We start from the raw sequence: 18,669 nt of genomic DNA, 5'->3' as shown, positions 1-18,669 counted from the left end.
CACTATGGAAAACAGTATGAAGGTTCCCCCAAAAATTAAAAATAGAAATATCATAATATCCAGTAATTCCACTACTGGGTATTTACCTAAAGAAAACAAAAACATGAATTTAAAAAAATACATGCACCTCTATGTTTATTGTAGCATTATTTACAATAGCCAAGGTATGAAAGCAACCCCAAATGCTATTTATAGATGAATGGATAAAAAAGATGTGTGGAGTGGGTATGGGTGGTGGAATATCACTCTGTAATGAAAAATAATTAGATCTTGCCATTTGCAACAACGTGGATAGATCTAGAGGATATAATGCTAAGTTAAATGAGTTAGTCAGAGAAAGACAAATAACATAATTTCACTCATGTGGAATTTAAGAAACTAAACAATGAACAGAAAATAAAAGAAAAAAAGATACAAACCAAAAAAGACCTTAGGGGGCACCTGGGTGGTTCAGTCAGTTAAGCATCTGACTTCAGTTCAGGTCGTGATCCTGGGCTTGTGGCCCAAGTTGGGCTCTCTTCTCTGCAGGGAGTCTGCTTCTCCCTCTGCCACTTCCCCTGACTTGTGCTCTCTCTTGTGTGCTCTCTCTCAAAAATAAAATCTTAAAAAAAAGAAAAGACTCTTAAACACAGAGAGCAAACTGGTAGTTAGCAGAGGGGAGATAGGTAGGGGGATGGGTGAAATAGGTAATGAGAATTAAGAGTACACTTAATATGATGAGCACTGAATAATGTATAGAATTGCTGAATCATTATATTATACACCTGAAACTAATATAATACTGTATGTTAATTATATGTCAATTAAAAAAATAGATTGGAGGCTAAACCATACCAAAGGCCTTGGTCAGATTCATATGGCAAACTTCTTCACAATATCCTCAGGGCATTATTGAAAGATGTTGTAGTCTCTTTGTAGTCTCTCATGTCAGATGAGACAGCTCTTGAAGGAATTTTGCTTTATGTAAGAACTGTAGTTTCTCTTCCTCCTGTAGATTCTGGGTCACATGTCTTGTCCCTATTTGTGTTAGAAACTGATCTTCCTACTAAAGCATACCTGGAACATTGAAACTTTATGGGCCATTGCAATATGAGCTCTTATACAATGTCAAACTTTCAAATTCTCTCTTAATTTCTAGAGACTTTTTAAAAAGCTTATCTACATAACAAAACTTTTATTTTGATATATTTAATCCCATCTATGTATATGTTTCTACAAGAATCTGACTATGTTGCTGGACCCTAATTTACTCTATATTTAGTTAGATAGAAAATCAATACATGTCCTGTTAAAAATACTACTTAGAAATAGGGAGAAGTAGAAATTTTGTCTAATATTTCTGTATGTTATGGGTATTGAACTGGTGAGATGCAAACAAAATGCACAGGCTTTGTTTAGTCAGTATAGCGTTTCCTTTAAAAATGTATTGGGAAACCCTCAATTGGAAATCTTTTCCCAGGTCTCTACAGGCTCAACTCCCTCCTGTATTATACACTGCCAGTTCAAGCATTTATTTTGATCCACTTCACCACCAAAAACATTTCAGTACATGGGATTTTCAAATCTAGCCCATCTTTGTAATATTATTTTCTAGAAACTACTAAGTGCCTATTACACATTAGTAAGTCCATGTCAAATCTTTTAAGAGCATTATCTCTTAATTCTAATAAAAACCCATGTAAAGTAGATATTATCTCATGTGATAAGGAAGCTATCAAAAAGATCCAACTGAAAAAATCAAAAAGACCCAACTACCTACCTGACAAACCCAGATCTGTCTTCAAAACATGTGTTCTAATAAATAGATGTTGCAGTGTGAAATTTTTCTTGTTATATTTCATCTTATGCTTAAACCACCCAGGAGCTGTTATAAGTACCTTTAAGTGGAGTTGGAAGCCATTATTCCTCCATTATGTCTTTCACCAAGTTTCATGAAGTACTTTCATGATTATAATTTGCTAAGTGCATAAGTCCTGCTTGTGATGGTCTTTGATATCTTCTACCATAAAGTAAGGGAATGGATGGGATGCAAATCATATTCCTGGATGTCCATGATGTGTAGTCAACAGTCAAGCTTCTAAGGAGGATTCATAGTTTAATTCCTAGCCAAGTCCGCCCAAATCACTACTGGGTTAATTAGTGTTTGAAGACTACAATAATGACTCTCTGGTACTAAGGCATGAAGGCTCTGGGGAGTGGTCCTCAGAGGGGAACTTTGCCCTTTCTTTGCTCAGAGCTAGATTCTGTCTGCAAAGTCAAATAGAAAGGCAAAGAATACAGAGCAGCGATAGGATGAAAATTATCTTTCAGATAGGATTTTGTCTTTTCAGAAACTTCAAATGAAATAACTTTTCATGATTTTTAGAAAGACATGACACCTAAGATGTATTTTTAATTAGGGAACAGAACTATACAAAGAAAAGAATGCCAATGTTAATTTAAGTTGTAGAGAGAAGGAGAAACTTGGAAAAAATGAAAGCGATGCCAATTTTTAAAATAAACATTAAGGAAAATAAATGTAATCAAGAATATGGCATGGAGATTTGATGGCAGAGTAAATAGGTTTATAGTGACTCAAGTATAAATCTAAATGTTGCCTCTTGTACATGTTAGCTGTGACTCTGAGCTAGCTTCAGGAACCTCAGCTAACTCCATTGTTCTGTGGTTTAGTAACACCAGCATCAACTCCAAAGGATCCTTATATGTGCATGGCACTTTTGTTTACTCCATTGTAAGCAACTGATAAATGCTTTTTAAGTTTCCTTTTCCTCTCCTTAGTAAAAAAAATACATATAAATAGCACAGCATAATATAGTTGAGAGAACACCTGATTTTAATTTATAATTAGGACATGACCTTGGGCAAGTCAGTTCACCTCTTTGGCTTTTCGATCACTTATCTGCAAAAAATGAGTATTGGTTCATTTGGTCTTTGTTCAAAGCTACATAGCTAGCAAGTGTTCGATCCATATATAGGTCTGACACATAATCTGGGCTCTTTTTTTGCTCTAAACTTGCTGTTTTATGAGATTCTTTGTAATTCACAAAAAAGAAAACATACTCTCTAAATGCAAGCCCTATCCTCAACTCCTTCCTATCTACCACCAACAAAAAAGAGGATGAAATATTATAGGATAGACTACAGCAGAGCTTAACAGTGTTTTTCTAGAACTCTTGCTATTTATTATCAGTGAATAAAGTTAATGAAGATCCATCAGTATTTTCCTATGAGCATCTACCCATAGATACATACATGGTTTCTTTTCTCCAAAGAATAGATTACAGGTGCAAAACTTTGAAGGAGTACATTTATAAGATAACAAGCAGGGCAGCCCCAGTGGCTTAGTAGTTTAGTGCCACCTTCGGCCCAGGGCATGATCCTGGAGACCCAGGATGGAGTCCTACATCAGACTCCCTGCATGGAGCCTGCTTCTCCGTCTCTCTCTCTCTCTCTCTCAAATAAATAAAAAATCTTTAAAAAGGTAACAAGCAAACCTTGGGGTTTGACAATCCAACTTCCATGTGACCGTAACAAGTCACTTTACCAATTGGTTTGCTCTAGTTATCTATTGCTTCAAAACAAACCCCTTCAAACTTAGTGATATAACAAATGACAACTGTCATTTATTATTTCTCACAATGCTGGGGATTTACTGTGCTCAGCTGGAGGGTTCTCACCTGTGATCTCTCACACACCTGCCATCAGATGACAAGTGGGATTGGAATAGCCTTGCTGGCTTCTTCACTCACACATCTAGCAGTTAGTATGGGATGCTCGCTGGGACCACAGAGGAGTCTGTTAGCTGGAACACCCACAGGTGTTTCTTCACGTGGCCTAGAATTCCTCACAGTCTGGCAGCTGGATTCCAAGGGTGAGAAGAGAAAGAGAGGAGAGAATGAGAGTGAAGGAGAGAGAATATGAAGTGAGCCAGCACCAGGTGGAAGTTGTATCATCTTTTATGATAGTCTCAGAAGTCACAGAGTATTACTTATGCCATACCCAATTAAAATACAGCAGTCACAAGAGCCCAGCCAGTTTCAAGGAGAAGGGACATAGTTTTCTGCCTTGCGATAGAGTGACAAGATTCTCTGAAGAGCACTCAAGCACACATCTAGCAGTAAATAGCATATTTACCACCCCTCACGGAATCATACATACAAAATATCAACATAAGAGGATGCATTTAAAAAGCATCCAATTGACTCTACCTGACTCTTGTCATAGAATAAACAAAGACATCTTGTACACCCATATACCTGGTGTCTTTAAAATGCCAACTAGGTAATGGCAAGTTTTCAATCCCTCTTGGCACATTAATTTAGAAGGCTATGCTTCATTTTCCTTCACTGAAGATACTGCTCAAAAGCAGTGTTTATGCAGACCTCTTAGACAAAACAAAAGAGAACATGTTCATTTGTAACTGTCAAATTAATTGCAAATTATTTTTCATTCAACGGAGAACAAAGGAATCTCACAATGACAGTGAAAATTTTCTACATAGAAAAGTCATGGTGAAAAAAGGCAAGAGTGGATTAGTTGAACCAGGTGCCATGTTCTGACAAATTTACCAAGGAAATGGACAGGATGGTTGGCTAAATATATTTTTTAAGGGGGAAAACTTTAAAAAGAAATTATCCACAAATAAATCAATAGGCCTGTTTTAAAAATCTCAGAAATGACTAATGATGCTTTAAGATCCAATCTTTTTCTATCAATCTGTCTTCCTTTTGTATATGGCAAAAACAAGTTTTTCAATCAGTAAGAAACAATATAGAAAATATTCATCTGGGGATCCCTGGGTGGCGCAGTGGTTTGGCGCCTGCCTTTGGCCCAGGGCGCGATCCTGGAGACCCAGGATCGAATCCCACATGGGGCTTCCGGTGCATGGAGCCTGCTTCTCCCTCTGCCTATGTCTCTGCCTCTCTCTCTTTCTCTCTCTGTGACTATCATAAATAAATAAAAATTTTAAAAAAAAAAAGAAAATATTCATCTGGACTCGAGTTCATGTTTTTATGTTACACCATATAAGATAGTCAATATGTTTACTCAATCAGGTGGCCTATACTAAGGTTTTCGAGTTTTCAGCAAATATAAACTCATTAGCCATACCAACCAATATTCCAGTACAAACAATCCTAGGATCATAGGGATTATTTTCACCAATGATTTAACTATTGGAAATTTTATAGTCAAGATGTATTAGGGTATACTTCAGCAATATAAACTCACCAAATCCCAGTAATTTAAGAAATATTTAAGTGCATATTATGTGTCCAATATAAACTAACTGGGCTCTGTGTACATTTTAGTTGCTCAGATATTAAGGCAAAAGGAGCAAGCATTAAAACTTGCGACTATTGTGTCAGATGGAAAAAGCAGCTTTAGAGGTCTTGCACTTCCAAAGAAGGGTCAGACACATTGGCCAGTTCAAGTCAGTCCCATTAAACCCAAAGGAAGCCAGAAAATGATTCTGTGTACCGAGAATGGCAAGAAGCAGAAATACTTGGTGAATAGCACTAATGACCAGCATAGAATTTAACGATTAAGATTTTTAAAATTAGAGCAAAAAGCCAGGGAAAGGAGAGCTGAAAAGCAGGAGTTCTTAGATAAATTCATCAGATGGAAGCTACTTCCCACCTGAAACTCTTTGCAATATAGGTAAGTAGATAGATTTGGAGTGCCAGCAGTGGAACAAGATAAACTCTTAAAAGACAGTTAGCCAGGTAGTGAATCACTCTTCTGCAGGCCCATACAGTTCCCTGCATTTGTAAAACAAATACCAGAATGATGTTATGGTCAAGAAAAGATAAGTCATTATATTTTTATTGTGGAGATAATTTTTTAATGTTTCATATTTTCATATTAAATTACTTTGGAACTCGGTATTAGAGAATACTTTTGATTTGGTTTTTGGAATTAAATGCAGAGAGTTGAGGTATTTGTAGTACCATATGGTACACAGCAAGGCCCCTATTCTATTTATTTTTCCATCTTATTTGCATTTGTGTTTCCCATTCCCTTTCCTCCATATGGAACCATTCTAATCTGTTTAATACATATCCTTTGTATGATTTTGCCAAATGTGTACATGCATTTTGAATTTATGAAGATGGTATTTCACTATGTTTCATTTTGTTTCTTCCTTTACTCAGTGCTATATTTTCTGAACCATCCATGTATTATATTTATATCTAGTTGAATACTTGCATAGTACTACAGATGTGTAGGTACCACATTTTACCTAACCATTGGTCCAGCAAAAAATATTGAGATTGCCTCCAAGTCCCCACCCCTCAAAATAAGACTGCAAGGTATATCCATGCATGTTTCTTTATGGAATTTGTTTGGGTACACACACACGCACACACACCAGCATGTGTGAGAATGCTGGTATAAAGGGTGTGTATACCTAATTTGACAAATTGCAGATTTTAGAATGCCTATACTTTAGCATACCCAACCTCCTCTTCCCACCCTCCTCTCTGGATAGAGTATGTCTGTTATTCATGTACCCATATGTATATGAAAGCATCCAGCATATTAAAAGTAATATTTTAAAAGCAGTATAACCTTGTTGGGGGGGCTGGAGTCAGACTGCCTCCATTCAAATTTCCATTCTGCCAATCACTGCTTGTATGCCATTAGGACATTACTTACTTCTTCTTCTTCTTTTTTTTTAAGTTTCCTCATCTGTAAAATGTGACTGTATCAGCAGATAGGATGGCTACATGGGTTTAAAGGAATGCTTGATAGAGTTGTCCATACTAAACACTCCTTATCGACTCTTATTGTTGCTGTTTTTATTCCTACTTATTAATAAATCTCTGATTGTGATATCAATTATATTACTATCTTCCTGTTTCAACTCCAAAAAGTTTATGACATAGATATTCCTGCCCTGGCCAGCTATATATAAATTGGATGATGCAGAGAACACAGGATCTCCTTCACATATTCTGGACTCTCTGGGCTTGCCAGCAGCACAAAAGACTTTCTAGGTTTGCCTACTTTTAAACTAGGAAAATAATATGTATTCTATTATAGGCCTGATTGGAATTTGTTTCCCCAAACATTTTAAATGCCCTTTCCTGATCTTTCAACTACAAATACTCCAGACTGGGAAAACTGAAGTAAAGAAATGCTTTCTTGGGATCAACTGACACATTGCTCTGAAACTTTAAGACTCTGTTAAGGATATTCCACCATTGGGCTGAGGTTATACTTCCTTCAGGAACAACACATTAATTAGAATCTTAGTTCTTATTCCAGTGCCAGGAACAATAAAGATGGCCAATAAATGCCAGCCGATTGAAGACTGTTGAGGCAAAGACTGAGTTCACCTCTAAGAGCCACAATGTTAAAAATGGACTAGGTCACTGAGGAGAATTAAGATTCAAGTCCACATGTGGATCCTGTTTCTATTCTCTTGTATTTAAAGAGTTTACTCTGAAGACCATGGAGCATTGAGACTAGGGCAATAACTCTAGAGGAGTGATCTCCACTGGGAGCGATTTTGCTCACCAGGAAACATTTGAAAATGTCTGGAGACATTTGTAGTTGTCACAATTGGGAGATGCTATTGGCATGTAGTGCATGGAGGCCAGGGAAGCTGCTCAACATCCTGGGATGCACAGAACAACCTTCATGACAATGTATTTCCTAGCCTAGAATGTCAATATTGCCAAAGTTGAGGAAATCTGTTCTAGGGCCTGAGATGCCTGGGTTTAAATCCCAGCCACTACTAATGAGCTGTGTGACCTTGATGAGCTACTCAACTTTTTCATCTATACAATTTGGTTAATCATTGTAATGTTATGTCTGGCATATTGATGGTGTTCAGTGAATGATAACTTCTGTTGCTTATTATTATTGTTGTTATTATTAATTATAGTAATTCAAGCATATGAATAATCTCTTGAAGGCCATGGATTAAATATGCATTAAGGGAATGCATAACACATCAACTACTATGTAAGAATTACAAAAAAAAAATATTCTTCTCTTTTGTAATCCTGAATTATACATGGATGTTTTTGGCATTATGCTATTGGTCTAAGGATTTTATTTTTTTTAAAAGATTTTCTTTATATATTCCTGACAGACAAAGAGAGAGACGGAGAAAGAGAGACAGAGACACAGGCAAAGGGAGAAGCAGGCTCCATGCAGGAAGCCTGACCTGGGACTCGATCCCGGATCTCCAGGATCACACCCTGGGCTGAAGGTGGTGCTAAACCGCTGAGCCACCCAGGCTGCCCCGGTCTAAGGATTTTAATATTCTTATTCTGACATAGCAGAAACAAGCCTAACATATTGAACAAAAATAAGAAGTGATCATAACATAGCACAGATACACTAAGAAACTTGCAAGTGAGTCTAAGTTTCCCATTAGTTTTCTCTGCAAATAAGATCGTGTTCTTATTTTCCCATTCAACCTTTTATCATGAAAAGGAAATTTGGAAAATGAACCTAAAACCTTATTTTATTTGATCGGATATATTCTGGTGTTTCTTTGCAGAGTAACTCCTCAGAATTATGAGTTAGCTTCATCTGCCATGTCTCCTTACAGTTTATCACAATAGCATAGACCAATATGACAGAAGCAGCCCACTCAGTAACATTTACTGTGTGGACATTCCTCAAGCCATAAGATTAATCAATCATCTTTAATATGTGGCTCTTTGATTTTTTTAAGGCAGTGCTCTGTTTCATTTATAATTCTCAGGGCTGCTTCAGAATGCTGAATGATCAACCTAACACTTTTCAAAGGGTACAATTGTCTTGAATTGCAAAGAGATATTTTGCCAAGGAATATGAAAAATATGAAAGATCAGTGCCTTTCATTCACTTTTTACTTCTTTCGATGCCTGTTTACTGTGAGCCTAACAAGTAGTTAAAGACGCCTAGCTAAAATAAACAGCCTAGTTTCAAGGAGCTCACTACCAAGGGAGAAAGGTACACAGCTATAACGTGTTCAGTTTAATATAAATACTTTGCATTGAAAATGGTAAGAACTAGGAGCTGTGGGGGCATAAGACATCTAGGTTTTAGGAGTAAGGTCAAGATTACTAGAGGATATTGGCCAGTTAACATTCTCAAATGTGTAGCTTTCACCCTCACCAGGCTTCCCAAAACTTCTTCCTGTAGTTTCCAGTGAACTCCAATTACTATGTGCAGTGGACCGACCAGTAGCAATTGCCACATATGTCCCACTTCCTTCCTGCTTCCTTTCTTCACTTGCCTTTGAGAATACTATACCCTCTGGGTTTTTTCTCCCATTTCAATTTGACTGTCTTCCCTATCTCAGTCCCCCTGTTGACCCAATCAATGTTATGGCTTCAAATATCATCTACTATGTTGGTGATACCCAAACTCCTTCATCTATCTAATCTGCACCTGTATAATTTTAAAGTTATTTGATCACCTTTAATTGTCATATATCTTAGAGAATTTTCCTGAACTTATTTCTCATTTTAAATTACAACTGCAACTCTAGTATTTCTATTCTCTTCTCTGATTTGTTTTACTCGACAACTTACTATACCTTATGTGCATGTGTATACTTACATATAACATGTATCTATATATACACACATATGTATGCAATGTATACAATACATACTTATATACATACATACTATATTATATATGTGTGTGTGCATATATGTAATTTTTTGTGATGATCCTTACCTTTTAGAATGTAATCTACTTAAAGGCAGGGATTTTAACTGCTTTTCTTTGCTGTTGTATTACTAGAACTTCTCAGGTACTTGGTACTTGATAAATATTTGTTGAATGGCTGAAACAGGTGTTTTCTAAGAGTGATTTTTTTTTTTTTTGGAGTTCAACTTGCCAACATATAGCATAACACCCAGTGCTCATCCCATCAAGTGCCCCCCTCAGTGCTTGTCACCCAGTCACTCCCATCCCCCGCCCACCTCCCTTTCTACCACCCCTTGTTCATTTCCCAGAGTTAGGAGTCTCTCATGTTCTGTCTCTAAGAGTGATTTTATTTACTTTGTTTTCTAGACAAAACAGGCTTTTTCTTTCTTTTTTTTTTTTAAACAGGCTTTTTTGAGGAAATTTTACATGTAACATTGTTCAAGTTTAAGGTGTATAACAGGGGACCCCCTGAGTGGCTCGGTGGTTTAGCGCCTGCCTTTGGCCCAGGGCGCGATCCTAGAGTCCCGGGATTGAGTCCCGAGTCGGGCTCCCGGCGTGGAGCCTGCTTCTCCCTCCTACTGTGTCTCCGCCTCTCTCTCTCTCTATGTCTATCATAAATAAATAAATAAACAAACAAATAAATAAATAAATAAATCTTTAAAAAGTGTATAACATATTACTTTGATAAATTTTTTATATGATTGATGTAGCAATATTGATGGGATTGTATAATTACAGTACAATAGTATTGTATTTATTATACTATATCTTACATCTCTATGGCTTATTCACTATTCATTACAAATTTGTTCCTTTATACAACATCACTCTTATTTATCCTGCCCCTATCCTCTGGTAGCTACCATTTTACTGTTTTTTAAAGTTTTACATTTTTTTATATTCCACATGTAAGTGATACCATATGGTACTTGACTTTCTCTGACTTCTCTTGCATACCATAATGCACTCAAGGTCCATCAATGTCACAAATGAGAGGATATTTTTCCTTTCTCAAGGCTGAATAATATTCCATTGTGTGTATATACTGCATCTTTTTTATTCATTCATCTCTTATGGGCTTTTGGGTTGCTTCCACATCTTGCCTATTGTAAAGAATGCTGTAATAAATATGGGAGTGAAGATGTCTTGTCAAAACCCTGTTTTCCTTTCTTTGGGCATATACCCAGAAGTGGAGTTGTTTTATTGGTATGGTAGATCAAGTTTTAACTTTTTGAGGAACCCCCATATTGTTTTCCATAATGGCTGGATCAGTTTACATTCTCATCAAAAATGTGTAAGAAAAAAATGCATAAGGGTTCCCTTTTCATCACACCCTTGCTAGCACCTGTTGTCTTTTCTTGATGTCAGCCATTTTGACAGGTGTGAGGTGATACCTCCTTGTGGTTTTGATTTGCATTTCCTTGATGATTAGTGATGTTGAGCATCATTTTATGTGTCTGTTAGGCATTTTGATGGTCCTTCTAAGAATGATTTTAAAGTGGGTTTTTGTGTGACAAATGTTCTGAGGCTTGTGTGCCTGAGAAAAATCTTATTACATGCTTATATTGAAATGATAAATAGGCTGGATATACATTTCTACATCTAATATTATTTTCTCTCAATATTTTAAAAATATTGCATTCTTCTGAATTCAGTTGCAGTGAGAAATCTCACATCAATCCGATTTTTATTATATTTGTATTTCATCTGCTCTTTCTTTTTAGAAGTTTTTAGACTTTTTGCTTTTGATGATTCTAAGTTTTATTTTAATGCATACAGTGGGGTTTCCTTTATATTTGCTGTTTTGTACACTATTAACTCTATTAAATGGCCTTTAATTTTCATTTCTGAGAAGCTTATCTTTATAATTTCTTCGTATTTTTCTGTGACAAAGAATGTTAGTATTTATACTATAAATGTTTCTTTTCTCTTTGCACACTGCTAAACTACAACTTCTGGACTTCTGATGGTTTGCTGAGTTCTGGCTAATGGAATACAGGCAGAAGGGATATACCATCTCCAGGCCTAGCCTCAAAAATATCTCACATGAATCTCCTTGTACTCTCTCTTCACTCACTGCTTGGCTAGAAAGGACCCAGTGGCAGCTTTGAATGTCTAGAAAGTAACAGAACCACTGAATGGTGGGAGCCTGAGTCCCTAAATGACTCTGACCTATAGTTTTGTGACCTTTACTGTGTTAGACCACTGAGGATTGGGATGGTTTTTTTAAGAGGATACCGTTACTTTCCCTACTTAATACAATCTCCATCTCTTTTTTTCTTCTTTTGGTACACCTATCAGCAATTCTGTATTCTTCGTATCTCTTTACCCTTCTTATGTGTTTTCTACTTCTTTATATTTTCATGCTGTTTTCTGGGAAAACTTGTCAGGAATGATTTCCCACATTATCAAATTATTTTTCAGCTATAGTCATCCTTCTATTTATTCTACTCATTGTGCTTATGATTAAAATATTATATTCTCCTAACATTTCTACTTGGATCTTTTAAGAAGAATTTGCTAAGAATAGCAAATTCATTCATTCATCATCTAAGAATATTTTAATGTGCATATCTGTATATTAATATATATAAATAAATAAAATGTTTGGTATTTCTGTTATAATAATTCTATTTCAGCTGGTATATGTTCAGCTCCTACATGGTGAGTTTAAAAAGAAAGGCGAGGATATGCCCCAGGAGAATTCAAGGCACTCTAAAATTGTTGTTTTCTACTTCTTTGCTGCCACTCTGTCAGGAAGCTTTTCTGTTCACAAAAGCAGTGTTGGAAAGGGGCAGTTTCTACCTGCCCTGGGAGCTTAGAAGTGGAGGAGGATGGGAGGTGTGCAAGAAATCAACTCAGGAGAACTCTCTAAGATATATGACAATTAAAGATGATCAGATAACTTTAAAATTTTCTGCCTAACAAAGCTAGGACCAAAGAATATTTAGAAAATATATTTATAGCACACTAGGGCTAAATTGTAGTACAATATTAATAAGGTAAAGAATAGGGGAAGGATTAAAGATGTATGAGAGCATATTCATATCATTAAGGAGCATACAGATGTTGATAAGTTTATGAAATCAATAGAGGAAAATGAACATGAGTGTGGGCTTTATGCTACATGAGCCATATGAACAAAAGTAAAAAGTAAAACATTAAATCAGAATAAAAAGTGTTACATTTGGTGGAATTTATGAAGTAAAAAAAAGTATCTAAGATAGAAAATGTGAATAAGATGGCAAATATAAGCCTTGTTAAAACTGTAAAAAAGTAAATATAAGTTGGTTAATTCTAGCAATTAAAAGATAGAAATGCTCAGTTTGGATAAAAAAATGTATTCCAAAAATAACCCCCAAAATCCTTAAAATTAAGACATATAAAGACTTTTTAAACTGGGAAAAGATGTGCTAGCCACATATGAACCAAAATAAAGCTAAGATAGAAATCTTAATATGCAATAAATATAAATTGAGCTAAAACATCATAAGAAATAAAGATATGATACATTGATACAAGAGGAAATTAAGAAGACCATTAATAACATGTAAGGATCTAACAATACTATCTCAAAACACAGTTATTGCCTTTTTATAAAGAACTGACAGAGGGAGTTTGTCAGTAGGGAGATTTTAAACATCCTTGTCAGACCCTGAGAGATCAAGCAGAAAAAAAAAAGGGAAAGCACAAAAAAAGGAAAGCACAAATACTGAAGTTATGAAAAACACAATTGCATTGGTTACAGATGGCAACATCAGCAGCAATTTCAACAGCATTAATAGGAGTGCGGGTCCTAAGTTCCTGCTAAGCAGCAGTGGTGTGACAGTGACAATCTCCATCAGGCTACTGGGGAGTGAGTTGTGGGATCCAGTCCAAAGGTAGCTGCATCTTCCTGAAATGTGGGAAACCCTCTCATTTCCTTTGCTCTTCCAGTCCTCCTAGACTTTTGTAACTAATTTCTCACTTACAATCTCCAGTAGATATATGTATAGTGGCTTTCCTGACTACAAACACTGACTAAGACAGCATTTGTGTCTACACCCTTGGCCAAACTCAGTCCCCATCATATCTGAAGGAAAGACTAGGAAATACAGCCTTTCTATGGTGGATGTAGAACTCTACTTCCTAGGAGGTGGAAGTGGTAGGGTGAACACATGGTATTAACTGTCACAGTCTGTCCTTCTGGTAATGAAACTTCAATTTTTCTTCCTACACATAGAAAATACTCATTCCCTTCCCAAGGGAGACAATCTGCAATCCAAAAAGTCATTGCATCTTGGTACAAGGTCTAGGATGTGGCTTCTCTTATTCTAGGGACCTATGTACTAAAAAGACAAATCATCTGCTTTGCACCCCTTATATACCCAATTTACAACAGCGGAGCAGGAGCAGATGACTACAATAATAATACTCATTCAAAGAAGGGGGAAATAGGAGACACACAAAAGTTAATGGCTGTCAAACAGCTTCTGAAAGACTGACGGCAAATATGGGGAAGATCTGTCTCCTAACTTTGGGGCTAAAGCAATTGCTTAGTTAGACCTGGATTCTGTTTTCTGGGAGAATTTCCCTGTCCACTCTTCTCAGTGGATTTACTTTCTGGGAGATTCTTTTACATTTTCTCTCTTTTTTGCCTGGCCACACCTAAAGTTGGTGTTGGAGAACATGCTGAAATTGAACCACACACCCTTCTCAGCAAGTTTGTCAATTCTGCTAGGTTAAAGGTTGAAGGATTCTTTTTAAAGTCTGGAACTATAGAAAACTTTGTCAATAATTGTGGTTGTTTTGGACAATAAAATTATCTTAATATTTCATTTCTAAACCTATTTCATAAATATGGTTTATTCCTCCTTTCTCATCTTCATGCTTACTCCCTTCAACTTAGCAAATAAAAATGCAGGTCACCCAGTTAAATTTGAATTTCAGATAAACAATGATTTTTTTTTGTATAAGTATGTATCACACAACATTTAGGCTAAGCTTATACTGAAAATACCTGATATTTACCTGAAATTCAAATTTAACTGATTATCCCATATTTGGCAATCCTACACAACTCAACAAAAAAAGGGAAAAAAAAAACAAAAACAAAAACAAAAACAAACAAAACAGGCAAAAGACTGTCACTTTAAAAAAAAACTGATATCCAGGGCACCTGAGTGGTTCAGTCAGTTAAGTGTCAGACTCTTGATTTTGGCTCAGGTCATGATCTCAGGGTTGTGAGATCCAGTCCTGCAACGGGCTCCAGGCTCTGGGCTGAGTCTGCTTGAGACCCTCTCTCTCCTTTTCCCTCTGTCCCTCCCTCACATGTGCTCTCTTGCTTTCAAATAAATAAAATCTTTAAAAAATAGATATTCAGGGGTGCCTGGGTGGCTCAGTGGTTGATGTCTGCCTTTGGCTCAGGGCATGAGCCTGGGGTCCCAGGATCGAGTCCCACATCAGGCTTCCTGCATAGAGCCTACTTCTCTCTCTGCCTATGTATGTCTCTGCCTCTCTCTCTGTCTCTCTCATGAATAAATAAACAAAAAATCTTTAAAAATAATTTAAAAATAACTATATACTAGATAATAGTATTGTATCAATGTTAAATTCTTTGGATGTGATAATGTTCTGTGGTTGTGTAGGAGAATGCTCTTGCTCTTAGGAGATATATGTTGAAGTATTTGGATGAAACAATTTTAATTGGTTTGTTTGCCTCTCTCAAAAGTTGCAAAATGCATGTCAATGACTGCTGAATCTTAAGGAAAGCCAAATATAGGTGATCATTGGGTTATTATTTAAGCTTTCCAATGTATCTGAAACTTTCAAAAATAAGTTGGGAAACAAAACTTCCCTGTTTGAGGAAAAAATGTATATGGTATACCCCATTATATCTACATTTATAATTATATGCAGATGGGACCATATATGGTCATATATATGATAGAAATACATCAAATCATAAATAATGTTTGCTTCTGGGCAGAGTTCATGGGTTAAATTTTTTTCTTATTGTCTTATAAATTTAAATCAAATTAATAATAAATTTAAATTTTTTTCTATATGGTCTTTAAATTAAATTAAATAATATATTTAAATTAAATTAAATTTCTTATTTTTTCTATATTGTCTTATAATAAGCATGTATTACTTTAAAATGGAATAAAACAAACAGGGGCACCTGGGTGGCTCAGTCAGATGAGCATCTGACTCTTGGTTTTGGCTCAGATCATTATCTCGTGGATCATGGGATGGAGGCCCTCCCTTCATGCTTAGAGCAGATCTGCTTGGGATTCTTTCCCTCTTCCTCTCTTTCCCTCTACCCCTCCCCCTACTCACACATGCTCTCTCCTCACTCACTCTCTTAAATAGGTAAATAAATCTTTAAAAAATAGAATAAAACAGACATTTTAAAAATTAAGCAATCAACCCTAGTAATTGGAAGAAATATCAACAGAGTAAACCCAAAAAAGAAAAAAATAAAATAATAAAAATAAGGACAGAAATTAGTGATGATAATAAACAAAAACTGATAGAGAAGACTAACAAAAGAGAAGGATGGTTCTCTGAAAAAATTAATTATGGACAGATTTCTAGCAAAGTTGATTCCTATAAAAATGATAAAATATAAATAACATAAAACTACATATGCAAGGATTTAAAAACAATGATAAAATATTTAAAAACCTAGAGTAAATATTTAAATTATAAATCACTGATATCAGTGTCCATGTAAGAGGGGAAAAAATTAAATAAATCAACAGTCATTAATAGAAATGGTGGTAGTCAAAGAACTCCCTTTGAAATTAATGGCAGACTAAGAGTAGGAGTAGGATAATTTTACAAGTGAATTATACCAAAGTATAGAAGAATAAGTTTTAACCATATACAATTTTCCCCCACAGAGAACAGAAAGAAAAAGCTGCCAAACAAATTTTACTAGACGTTGTTTTCTTGATTCTACAATCAGATGATGATTAAATAAAAGGAAAATTTAAGTCCTGTTCAGATACAAATGCAGATGCAAAGATCCTAAATAAAATAGGAGCTAAATAAGTTCAACAGTATAAGATGAATACAATACAAAATGATTAAGTAGGATTTTCCCCCCAGGAATAAAATAATGATTTTTTAAAAAGATTTTAATTATTCATTCATGAGAGACACACACACACACAGAGGCAGAGACACAGGCAGAGGGAGAAGCAGGCTCCATGCAGGGAGCCCGATGTGGGACTCAATCCCAGGTCTCCAGGACCACATCCTGGGCTGAAGGCAGCGCTAAACCACTGAGCCACCCGGGCTGCCCAAAAACAATGATTTTAATATCAAAAATAAGTGCAATTAAGAGCATTAAAAGACTGAAGGAAAAAAATCATACATTCATCCCTACCCAAATAGTTTCAATATCAATCTATGATGAAAACAAAACTCTTAGTAATATGGGAAATCATAGAAACTTCCTACCTTGGTAAAATTTACATGCCAAATGCCTACAGCAAACATTATATATAACAGAGAAACATTATATGTAACCCCTTAAGATCTGGGACAATGCATATGTTTAGTCTAAAGTGTTACTTTTTAACATATCATCTGAAGTATTGGTCTATTCTATAAGGAAAGAAAACAAGTGAAAGGTATAAGGGAATAAATATAACTTAAAAGTTTGAATCTGATATAAACTTCTACTCAGAAAAAAAGAAACCCAAGGGGTACAATATATACTAGATACAAAATCATAGTTAAAAAAAACCAAGATCTCAGCACCCATTTACTTTATTATATAAAGAAAGACAGTAATTATAGTATGTCCTGTGGTGTTAAGCGGTATAAAAAATACCAAGCAGAGTAAGGGGATATAAAACATGGTGAGTGGGTCCTATTTATAGCAGAGTAGCCAGAGAAGGTCATATTTGAAAAGAGACTTGAAGGAGGTATAGATTGGGGACAAGGAGGGGGCATTTCAGGCAGAGTGAACAGCTAATACAAAGGTCCTAAGCTGGAAGTTTTCCTGTTGTACTCCAGGAAAAGCCAAGAAGCAAGTAAATATGGGTTAGAATAACTGAAGATTAATAATGATAGGAAATGAAGTTGGAAATATATTTTAAATTAGAACTTATAGATTTAATTATATATTGGATAAAGAATATGAGAGAAATTATCAAGGAAAGTTCCAAATTTTGTGGTTGCTAAGAGGATAAATGTGGTGGTTTAGTTTACCAAGATGGGTAACAGCTGGGTAATTCCAAGTTTGGAGGCCAAAGAATTGTTCTGAACAGGTTAGATTTTATATATTTATTACAACTCCAAGAAAATAAGTCAACTAGTCAGGTGGATATCGTGATGTGGAGTTTAGGGGAAAGACTGGACCTATAAACAAACTGCAGAGGTCATTGGTGAGCTTGATAGCTTGATAAGAGCAGTTTCAGTAGAGTGGTAGAGAGTCAAAAGCCTGACAAGACTGTGCTCATGAAGAAATGAGGGGAGAAGGAACCAAGAAGTATTAGAAATAATGAAGGGTCAATGGAGGATTTTTTTGGTTCATGTTTGATGAGTGTTATACAGCATATATGTAATATGCTGGATACTGACCAGTAGTAAAGGGTTACTGATGATGACTGACCAATAATCAATAAGTCCTTTGCTTATAGTAGGACTATGACAAGCTTTTGTTCTCTGGTGGTAATTTGATTTTCAGCCATGGTTATTCTGTGTCTTAATATGATAGTAATGTATCTAGATACAGATATAAATATAGACATATTGTTCACCTACCTCTTCCCTTATCTGACTCATCGTGATGATTTACCATCTTTGGTATTTGCTTTGATGAATTCTTATTCCTATTTTATAGTGAGAGGCGCTTGCCGAGAATGTTCTTTAATTGGAAACTAGTGTTTTCCATCCTCAGGTGGTTTCCATTTGCATAGTTTTCATGAATATATATTTTACTCACATGTAGGCATCTCTGTCTAGACCTTCTATAATTTTTAATATTTTGCCCTTTCTTATTAACACATTTCA

At 35.7% G+C, this 18,669-nt stretch overlaps 1 long non-coding RNA gene across 2 annotated transcripts in view; it reads right to left on the bottom strand.

Annotated features, from left to right (window-relative positions):
- Window positions 1–3,683: 3,683 nt before the first annotated feature.
- LOC140627912 (uncharacterized) overlaps window positions 3,684–18,669 on the bottom strand; it is a 139,075-nt gene continuing 124,089 nt past the window's right edge. For both annotated transcript variants that reach the window (XR_012026415.1, XR_012026416.1), the window contains one exon: window positions 3,684–3,858. This is a non-coding gene — a long non-coding RNA (uncharacterized lncRNA). The remainder of the gene's footprint in view (window positions 3,859–18,669) is intronic.

Source organism: Canis lupus, chromosome X (genome assembly GCF_048164855.1).
Source record: "Canis lupus baileyi chromosome X, mCanLup2.hap1, whole genome shotgun sequence".
NCBI lineage: Eukaryota > Metazoa > Chordata > Mammalia > Carnivora > Canidae > Canis > Canis lupus.
This window is presented reverse-complemented; position numbering and strand designations above follow the sequence as displayed.